This window comes from Neomonachus schauinslandi, chromosome 1 (assembly GCF_002201575.2).
Source record: "Neomonachus schauinslandi chromosome 1, ASM220157v2, whole genome shotgun sequence".
Lineage (NCBI taxonomy): Eukaryota > Metazoa > Chordata > Mammalia > Carnivora > Phocidae > Neomonachus > Neomonachus schauinslandi.
In genome coordinates, this window is record NC_058403.1 from 208998028 (window position 1) to 209009232 (window position 11205).

The window sequence follows — 11205 nt, forward strand, 5'->3', positions numbered from 1 at the left end:
TCCTGACCTGAGCCGAAGGCAGATGCTTAACGACGGAGTCACCCAGGCGCCCCGATAGCAATCACTTTCACTTCCAGGTGTTCTCACACGGTCACCATCAGTCCAACGCTGACTCTGTAGCAGCCTCTATCACTTTTAGTTTTCGTTTTTAAGATTTCTGATGTTTCCTTTTCATGGTGTACAAGTTCTCTTTCTTGCTTGGCTCGTATGTTTCCCATGTATTTGCGGGGCTTTCTGCAGTGCTGTTTTTTTAAAGTTTTTTTTTTTTAAGTGAAAATTCAGGGGTTTCTAATATATTCACAAAGTTGTGCAAACATCACCACTGTCTCATTCCAGAACATTTCTTTACCCCAAAATGAAAGAAACCCATGCCTGTTAGCAGTCACTCCCCAGCCTCTGGTGACCACGAATCTATTTCCTGACCCCATGGATTTGCCTGTTCTGGTCACTTCATGTAAATGGAATCATGGCACATATGGCCTTTAGTGTTTGAGCATCCTGTCATCGAGGTCCATCCACGCTGGAGTATGAATTGGTACTTCATGGCTGAGTAATATTCCACCGTGCAGCAACACCACATTTTCTCTATCCATTCATCACGTGATGGACATGGGGGCTTTTCCCACTTCTTGGCTATTGTGAATAAGGCTGCTGTGAACATTCACGGACAAGTTTTTATATGAACATATGTTTTCCTTTCTTTTGGGTCAATACCTAGGAGTGGGATAGCTGGGTCCTCTGGTAACTCTACGTTTAATGTTTTGAGAAACCACCGAACTGTTTTCCAATCTTTTCTTTATAAATGAGGTGGAGGCTTCATGCTTGTCGGTGATTAGCAGGTAGTCAACTTGTGGCAACACGTCTCTAGCCTGGTTCTTCATCCGGCAACTCACAGGAAACAGGCCCGGGACTCACGCGTATGCCGTGGCCTGCGTGCAAGGTGCCTCCCACCAGCCCCTGATGTGCTGGGGCAGGAGCTCCGAGGACGTGTGTTTCCATTACTGGGTCCTAACCCCCACCCCCAGCAATACCCACACTCCCATATCACAAAATCTTCAAACCTCCCACACCCCCAGACAACATATCCAAAAGCACACATTTCTCACAGCGCTGCATGCCCATGTGCAGTCGAGAGCAGGTTGTGTGATAGGAACAAGCCAGGTGTTATCAGTCTGTTAAGAGCTCATGCAAATTGGTAAGAACCAAAGGAGCAAAGGTAAGAAGCAGTTCGGGGGGCGGTCAGCAAACCCCAGACCGGGTCTGCCAAGGGGCCCAAGGGTAAGGACCCAAGGTGTCGATCATTCTGGCCCTGCCAGGACCCCCAGCACCGGCTTTCCCCGGGGACGGCAGCCAAGTGAAGCTGGAAAGACACCCATTGGAAGCTACCTGCCCAGCGTAGGAAAAGGTTCATGTTCTGCCCCTGTGGTCGTAGCACTGACAGTCATCCTGAGCCACCAAGGAAGGGCTGTTGGCCGGAGGATGTTTCTTCTGGTCTCCAGTGGGTTACCTTTGGCTTGGCACTGATCCAAATGCCAGAGATGACGCTGGCTTAATGAATTGCACATCTGCTAGAAAAGACGGGTAGAGGCCCGCAACCATGTGGAATAAGAGTGGCTCCCGGCCTCCAGGCTGACCACTGTGTGGATGCAGTTCCTTTTTTAAAAATTTTTAATTTGGGGCGCCTGGGTGGCTCAGTTGTTAAGCGGCTGCCTTTGGCTCAGGTCATGATCCCAGGGTCCTGGGATCGAGCCCCACGTTGGGCTCCCTGCTCAGTGGAGAGTCTGCTTCTCCCTCTCTCTCTGCCTGCCACTCTGCCTACTTGTGCTCTCTATCTCTCTGTCAAAGAAATAAATAAAATCTTTTAAAAATAAAATAAAATAAAAATTTTTAATTTTTATTATTATTTTTTAAGTCGGCTCCCCTCCCAGCATGGAGCCCAACGCAGGGTTCAAACTCACGACCCTGAGATCACGACCTGAGCCAAGGTCAAGAGTTGGACACACAACCGACGGAGCCACCCAGGCGCTCCATGTGTGGATGCAGTTCAGTCCTCATGGTAAGCCTCTGAGTTGGGGCCTATTAGCCCTGTTTTACAGAAGGATCAAGTGAGCCCAAGGTCACACGCTCCCAGAGGATGGCAGAGAGGGGACAGGGGTTGGGACCACAGGGCCAAACAGGCCCATGATGTGATGAGGGAACAGGACACACAGTGCTCCCCCCGAGGCTGGAAGAATGTGGGGGAGAGTGGAGAAAGGGGAAGGTGCAGGTCAGCACCAAGAGAGGCCCCAGCCTCAACCCCAAGGGGATGGACAGGAGGAAAGAATGAGTAGGATGCAGATAAGCAGTGTGTGTGTGGAGGGGGGGGTCTAGGAGAGAGGAGGGGCCCGAGGAGAAGGTTTGCATAGACCACTCTGGGAAAGGAGAGCCCAGCGGGGTGGGAGTCATGGGTTCACAGTGGCATCTCTGGGGTGTTATTACACTCCCCCATTCAGCCAGGGCCCAGTAGCCTGAGATGGTTGAGTTTGGAGGGAAGGGGATGTCCTCAGGATGCAGTTAAAGCACTAGGTCTGCATGGGAGAGGGGAGAAACCAAGGCCATAGAGAAAGGGTCTGTCTTGCTCTTCATTCCCTCCCCACATCCCTAGCACCCAATATGCTGCTGTCTTACTCAGGTCCGTTCTGGGCAGATCGGTATGCTCTGGCTGCAGAGCCGTAACAAGGCAGCCCAGTCTGGGTGGGTCAGGGACAGCAGAAATCTGTTTCCTCACATTGAGAGCATCAGATAAATGTTTTTTGTTTATTTTTAAGTAATCTCTCCACCCAGCATGGGGCTTGAACCCACAACTCCGAGATCTCAAGAGTTGCACATTCCACCGACTGAGCCAGCCAGGCGCCCCTAAATAAATGTTTGATGTTGTTATATGTATATGAAGGTACATCTTAAGTAAAATTGTTTTATTATTAAAAAAACTATTTCTTCCTGGTTCGTTCTGGAGGCAAGGAGCCCAAGATCAAGGTGTTGGCAGGGCTGGTTCTTTCTGAGGCGTCCCTCGTTGACTTGCAGATGGCCACCTTCTCCCTATGTCCTCACACGTCTTCCTTCTGTGCGCATCTGTGTCCTATTTTCTCCTTTTTATAAGGACACGAGTCATTGGATTAGGGCCCACCCTAATGGCCTCATTTTAACTCGATCACCTCTTCAGAGGCCCTCCCTCCAAATACAGTCACAGCCCGAGGCCCTGCGGGTTAGGGCTGCAACACATGAATTTTGGAGGGGGCACGCAGTTTGGTTCGTCCCCCTAGGTAAGCCCACTGGGTCTCAGCAAGGTGGGCAGAGGAGCTCAGGAGGCCCTCGTCACCCATGGGCATGGCCCAGCCTTCCGCAGTTAAGGAGGCAGGATTCTCTGGTGGATGGGGCTGGCCTGGAGCTCCGGTGGGAGGATGGGGAGCCGTACATCAGGGGCTCAGGCCCGGCGAGGGGCCCCATGGATGTCCACAGAGGCTGGCCAGATGAGCTACAGCCAGCATAGGATCAGGAGAGGAGGAGATCCAGGAACAGCTGGGGGGACTGGCCATCTCAGAGCAGCCTTCCTACCCTTGGGAGCAAGGGTTTTGCTGGGCTCACACCGAGGGGAGGCCCCACTGGACACATGCTCTCCTTCCTCCTCCTCTCTTTGCCGCCGCACCGGGCCTTGCTCTGCCCAGACCCCTGCCTCCCTCCTTTCCCCTGGCCAGCATCCCCAGTCCCTTCCCCCAGTAGTGCAGCCCGCCTATTCCCACAGATGAGCATGGTGCCAAAATGAGAACGGTGGTGAGACCCCCCCATCTCCCACTCCCCCCACCGGCACAGGGTCCTGTTCAGTTAAGCAGCTGCCAACGTGAGCCCTGCTCTCCCTAGTCTCTGTGGCTCCCTGAGAGACTGGCTGAGTCTTGTCACTGCCAGTGCCCAGCAGAGGGCCTGGCAGCCAGCAGGCATCAAAGATTTGCTGGCCAAAGGAGCAAGAAGCAGGCCCTTCCTGGGAGGACCAGCACCACTAAGACCCCAGCCCGGGTTTGTCCCATTCTGGTAGGGCCTGCCCCTGTCGCCCCCGCCAGTGAATCAGGCCACCCACTTTGGGGTCCCTTCCACGGCTGGTGAGCAAGAAGGGCACCCCTCCTCCTGTCACGGGTCCTGTCCCTGTCCTGAGCTAGCTTAGTCCCCACCCAGTGACCAGTGTCCTTAGCACACCATCTGCCTCACCTTCCCCATGCATGCGGGGACCCAGAGGCCAGAGTGGTCAGCCTGGGGTGGGGTGGGGCAGGGCAGGGTGGGATGGGGTGGGGTGGGGAGAAAGCATGACCGCTCTTCCAGCCATCTTCCTGGGCCTTCGCATTCCCCAGTGAGGAGTGTTCAACCCACCCAAGTGTACCCAGGGCAGGCCGAGGGTCAGGAGGAACTGAAAGCTGCTTTTCCCAAGAAAGGCAGGACTGGTGTGAAAGGCCAAAGGTCACTGAGCAGACACCCTCCAAGAGGGTGAGGGGGAGCCCCTCCGGGTTTGGAGAAACAAGGCCAGGAAGCAGCTGTTAGTAGCTATGCTGTGAGCGGGGCTTCTCATTCTCGGGGCCACTGACCTTTGGGCCGGAGGATTCTTCATGGGGGGTGGGGCAGGACGTTTAGTAGCATCTCTGGCCATCTCTTGACAACTAGTTATCTCTCCAGGCATTGCTAGGTGTCTCCTGGGGGCAAAATCGGCCCACTTGTCAGAACCAAGCCTGGAGAGAGGATTCCCTTGCCTAGGTTCTTAGGCTGATGTTAAGGGCCTTCAGATCACATCCGGGTCAGGTATTCAGGGGGCCTGCTGTTTGATGTGCCCTGTTCCAGGGGCCTGAATTCTCCCCCACCCCCATACCCACCCACCGTTTTCCAGAACTGGGTCCATATATCACTTCCGCCAAGAAGTGTTCTGTGGGTGCTGTGGCAGGCAAAAAAATGCCCCCCCCAGATGTCCACATCCTCATCCCCAAAACCTGAGAATATGTCACCTTCTGTAGCGGAAGGGACTTGGCAGATGTAGTTAAGTTAAGGCTCTGGGGATGGAAGATGATCCTGGGTTATCCCGGTGGCCCAACATCATCACAAGGGTCCTTAGGACAGGGAGGCAGGAGGGTCAGAGCAGAGGAGAGTGACAACAGAAGCAGGGTGCAGAGAGAGCCTGGAAGGTGCTCTGCTGCTGGCTTTGCAGGGAGAGGAAGGCCGCGCGCCAGGGGGCACGGGCCACTCTGGAAGCTGGAGGGGTGAAGACACAGATGGCCCACAGAGCCTCCAGGAGGCTCTTGGCCCAGCCAGTAGCTTGATTTTAGGAGTTCTGCCCTCCACAACCGAAAGATCAGAAACTCGTATTGTTTTAAGCCACCGTGCTTGAGGTAATTTGTTACCTCGGCCGCAGGGAACTCAGGACAGGCATGCGTTCACTCTGGAGCCCGAGTCGGGGAGGGGGGCGTGGGGGGCGGCCCCTGGGCAGTCGGGCTGGCCTCTGCCTCTCTTGGGGCACAAGCTACGCTGTACCCCAGGCCTGCTGTCTCTCCCACTAGATGCTGAGGACTCAGTGTATGCAGGTTGAGGGTCAGGCCTTGGGTGGACCAGATATTCTCAGGCTGAGAACAACGAGATGAAGCAGACAGGGACCACTTTTCTCCCCACTCCACCCCCCAAAAGTCACACATAAAAAGACCAAAAAGCCCCAGTCTTTGTTTCACATTGCTGACTTGGAAAGGCTTCTCAGGTTCTTTAAGGTGTCCTGGGCCCAGTTCTTTTCACCCCCACCCCCAGGAAAAGACATCTCTGATTTTTTTAGCCAACAGGGCTAAAGGGAAAGTGAATTTTGCGTTCAAAAGTTCACAATTGGACACGTAGCCCAGGAGGCACCTCCAGTCCCTTTATCAGCAGCAAAAATACCAAGTGGGGGTGGTTGTGTCGTCTCAGCTTGACCCCAGAGAAAGGGACCAGGGACAGAACCGTGAGAAAATGCTCTTGTCTCAGAGATGACTGGAAAGGAGAGAAGAATCCAGAGCGGGTGTGTCTCTGAAGCTGAGGCAGGCAGGAGCCCTCGGGGAGCCACCAGGGGCCCTCAGGCCACACGGGCTGCTGTCAGGCTTCCATGGAGCCTGTGCAGGAGGTGACGGGGACAGTCAGCAGGAGGGGTCAGGGATGCCAGGTTTCTTGGGGTGGAGGAGACTGGAGAGGCATCCTTGGCATTTATCCCCTGCCAAACGGGGTGGCTGCAGAAACAGGCAAGAAGGGAGAATGGGTGGTGAGAGCAGAGAGGTGAGGAATGTGTCAGTTGTGGTTTTTATTTTCTATACTCTGATGCTTTGAGCTCTTAGGGCCTTGCTGCTGTGGGAGGGACTGCCCCTCCCAGGGCTAGCTGATCCCTAGAGATAGCACACACCTCGCCTGCCACTGCTCCTCCTCTGACCACCTCCTTAGCAGGCTGCCACACTCCAGGAGGCAATGTCCCCTTGCCCTAATGTCCCCAGGGCCCCGGGGCCAGACAACTAGGCCTGCCCCTATCCCCCAGAGCCCACAGAGATTATTCAAACCAGCCAGTCCTGAGACTGTTGACCCTGCCTTTCCATCCTGTAGAAACCACAATAAAGGCTCCTGCTCACGTCTCTGCCTTGCTCCCTCTGTCTTCTGAGCGACCCTGGTGCTTCCTCGTGTAGCCCCACATGGTGTGCGGTGCCCCCTCCTCCTGGGATCTGTGAGTAACAGACTGTCTCCTCCTGTGTTAGCCTCACCATACCTGAATAATAATAAAACCTACACTTTAAAACCCTGAGGGGCAGATCTGTCACTGGGGATGGACAGAAAGGGGAAAATGGGGTACAAAGGAGGTAGAGGGAGTGGACGCATGGGCCTCCTTGTCTGGGTGATACTGGAGAAGGGGGGGACTGCTCACTCAGCTAGAAGCCCACAGGAGCTCACATGTACTGGAGGTGACCCCCCGCCCCCACTCCAGGTCCCGTCATCTGGATTCGACAGTCACAGGACTCCGCATCGGCTGTGGACCTGAGCCAGCACACTTTTATTTTATTTTTTTAGATTTTTTAATTTATTTGACAGAGAGAGACACAGCGAGAGAGGGAACACAAGCAGCGGGAGTGGGAGAGGGAGAAGCAGGCTTCCCGCGGAGCAGGGAGCCCGATGCGGAGCCCGATGCGGAGCCCGATCCCAGGACGCTGGGATCATGACCTGAGCCGAAGGCAGACGCTTAACGACTGAGCCACCCAGGCGTCCCTGAGCCAGCACACTTTAAACCCTCTGCAGGTCCCACCCCATGAGCCCCAGGAGGTAGCTGGCCTTGCCAGCCCCCATGCTGACTGGCACTGGCTGGCACCAGCAGCCCAGGAGGAAGCCGACACTCGCCTCCAGATACAGCCCCGCCCCGCAGCACCCAAACACGCGCCTGGTGACCAGCCCCGACCATGACTCTGGCATCCAGTCAGCTGGGGGAGAGACCCACAGCAGCTTCGGGCCGAGCACCATGCACCCAGCCCCCCAGCCCCCCAGCCCCTATGCCCTGCTGCTGTCAACTTGGGTACAGCCTGGGGCACCGAAAGCCTGGGCTTTCGGACTCCTCAGCTTACCCGTCCCTTCCTTTTTAACAGAAGCACCGCATAGCCCAGCAGTTAGGGGTGCCTGGCCTAGCAGCTCAGCCCTGACTCCTTGGGCACAGGACTGACCGGCCGGAGCCTCAGTTGTCACATCAGCAGATATAAAATTCCTCGGTACAGGACCTGGCATGTTGCAAGCCGACGCCAGTGGTTGCATCCTTTGATACTACAGCTCCTAAGGGATCGGGGTCAAACAGGGTCAGGAGTGTAAACATACACGCATACAGCAACACAGCCTGTGAGACAGGACAGAAACTTGGATCCCCCCAGTTTCTCAGTGGATCAGTGGTTCCCAGCGGGGGTGGAGGAGCCAGGGAGTTTTGTCTGGGGACAGTTTGGGGTGTCACAACCAGGGACCAATGCCAGTGGCATCTAGTGGGTGGAGGCCAGGGATGTTGCTCGACATTCTATGATGCCCAGCATGGCCCTCAACAACACAGAAGTATCCAGCCCCTAGTGTCAACAGTGCCAAGACTGAGAGGCCCTACCCTAGAATGTGAGCCGTGAGAGGCCAAGGGGTTCAGTTTCTATCGTTCACCATGTAGCCTCACATTCTGGAACACGGCCTGGCAGAGAACAGGCTCTCAAAGGCGTTCGTGGTACTCACGCTGTCCCAGTCCAAGAGTGCCAACACCTGCTCACAGCGCCCTTGGACCCATTCCAAGGCACCGGCTGCCCGGTCACCACCCTCCGAAGCCACCTGCCACGACAACCCTGTCCCCCTTGCAGGTGGGCTCGGACCACCTCCAGGATCTGGAGGCCACCATCAACCACTGGATCCACTTGGAACTCTGTGCCTCCTGCATCTACCCGTCCACATCTTTCCATTTTGACCACGATGAACTGGCTTTGAGGAATGTTGCCACCGATTTTCCTCATCAAGCTCACGAGGAGAGGGACCGTGCTGAGAAACTGATGGCGCTGTAGGACCCACATGGTGGCCGAGTTTCCCCTCAGGATAGCAAGAAAGCAGACTGTGGTACCTGGGAGAGCAGGCTGGATTCAGTGGGGAAGAAGTCACGTTTGGTGCAAAATGTGAATCAGTCACAACCAGAACTTGTACAAAGCGGCCATTGGCAAAGATGGCCAAGTCATTCATGTAACTAACATTGAATGAGAGGATGAAATCTATCAAAGAATTGGGCAATCACATAACCAGCTTGCACAAGATGGGACCCCAGAATCCCTGCACGGCAGAGTATCTTTTTGACGAGGAAACCTGGGGACAGTGATGACCGCTGAGCCTTTGGTGGGCTTCCTGCAGCCACGAGAGATGTCCATGCCAGGTAGTGAACACGCGCTGCGTGTACCATTCCCTCTTCTCTCAGTTGTGTTAGAATGTCCACTTGACTTTGTTCACTTGTACCATTCCTTCAAACAGAGTGATTTGTTACCTCCTCCCCCAAAACAAAATGAAACAAAAATTCCTCCTTCCTGAGGAATCGTGTGCACCTGTTTTGACCTGTCCGGGGGTTCCTTGGAGGAAAGATGCAAGGCACTGGCCTCTCTTTTGCCCACTTTGTAACTCTCTCAAAGCAGGAAGGGACTATGCAGAGCGCATTCCTTGAGTACAGCTGAAAGGCAAATGAACAAGGTGCTGCCACACGGGGCGGGGGAGGGGGGGATGATTACTGATGGGACAAACAATAGACATGGTGAAAGCCTGAGAGGAGAAGCTGGGGGAGGAGCTACTTGGAGGAGGAGCTACTCAGGGGAGGAGCTACTTGGGGAATAATGGCTTTGAAAAACCTCCCATGCCTGGGGCAGGATGCATGCTCAGAAAAGATTTTAGAAGCCCCTAAGTGTTCACCTCTGGCTGATCTTTAGACTCACCCCAAGCAGGAAGTGAAGGCTAAGACCGAGTTGTAAGCAACCCGGCTTGGAGTTACAGGAGTGCCCCAACACAGAGTCAGTCTGCAAACACCAGGAAGTACTTTGTCTCCTCTCCTCTTTCCTTCCTTCCACGCTGCCCTCTTCCTCTTTCTCTCCTCTTTCACCTTTCTCCTCCACCGCCTACTCTTTGTCTCCTTCTTCCTTCAGGCATTTAAGAAATGTCCAGCAAGGGCGCCTGGGTGGCTCAGTCGTTAAGTGTCTGCCTTCGGCTCAGGTCATGATCTCAGGGTCCTGGGATCGAGCCCCACATTGGGCTCCTTGCTCCGCGGGAAGCCTGCTTCTCCCTCTCCCCCTTCCCCTGCTTGTGTTCCCTCTCTCGCTGTGTCTCCCTCTGTCAAATAAATAAATAAAATCTTTAAAAAAAAAAAAAAGAAAGAAATGTCCAGCAAATGCTGACCAGAAGCTAAAGGAACTGACACTTCAGAGACCACACACAATAAGAAATACAGTTTTAAAAATATTCTAGAAAAGTCATTCAGACAACTGCAACCCACAGCAAACAACAACAAAGCCAGAGGGGGACAAATCTGATTCACAGACTTACCACATTGTAATATTCAAATTGCCTAATTTTCAACAACAACAAAAATGAAGCATGCCAAGCAACAAGAGTATGGCCCATTTGCAGGAAGATAAGAAACTAACAAGTGACCCCTGAGGACACACATACATTAGACTTGAAGAAGACTTTAAATCAACTGTGTTAAATATACCTAAAAAGCTTAAGGGGAACCATAGACAAAGAACTAGGGGAAATATGGAGAATGATGTCTCATCAGATAGAGACTATCAATAAGAAAGAGAAATTGTATGAAAGAAACAAATAGAGGTCGCCAATGTACCATCTCCAGGCGGCCCCGGGAACCTGTTTTTCCCGGGAGCAGCTGTGAGCAAGTGGAACCAGGTTTCATACGTGTGGCCATCCGAACCAGCGTTACTGGCTCGCTTCAAGGAACAGGTCGGCTACAGGGAAGGGCCTACCATGGAAACCAAGAGAATCCAGTCTCAGCTCCCAAATGAAGATGGTGATCACAGTAACAAAGAAGATGAATAGCCCCAAGTGGTGGTTTTAAAAAAGGGAGACCTGTCAGTTGAAGAAGTCATGAAAAGTAAAGCAGAAATAAAGGCTGCCAAAGCAGATGAAGAACCGGCTATAGTTGATGGAAGAATCATGTATTGAAAACCAGTCAAATATTCCTCGGATGAAAAATACTCAGGTTTAACAGCAAGCTCAAAAAAGAGGAAGGCAAATGAAGATGAAATAAATAAGCAGGACTCAGTTAAAAAGAACTCACAAAAGCAAATCAAAAACAGTTGCCTCCTTTCTTTTGACAATGAAGATGAAACTGAGTAAGTGTAAATATTTTGGACTTAGTTGTCCTTAAGAATATATGGGGTGTTTTTTAAAGTGACACTTTTTTTTCTATTTAAAGATAATACAAGTTCATTATAGAAAATTCAGAAAAAATTTAGTATGATAAAAATTTTGTCTATCAATACCCCTTTGACATGAGGCTAACTCTGTAGATATTAACTACTATTAACATTTTGGAACTCCCACATGTGGGGTATGTATTTTTTAAACAAAATTGAGATTATATTGCATATGTTTTCTGTCTTGCTTTTCACATGACATTATATTCTGAGCATTTTTGCAGAT

At 52.7% G+C, this 11205-nt stretch overlaps 1 pseudogene; it reads left to right on the forward strand.

Annotated features, from left to right (window-relative positions):
- The first annotated feature begins 8883 nt into the window (after positions 1-8883).
- Positions 8884-10914, forward strand: LOC110594050 (annotated as a pseudogene).
- Positions 10915-11205: the final 291 nt, after the last annotated feature.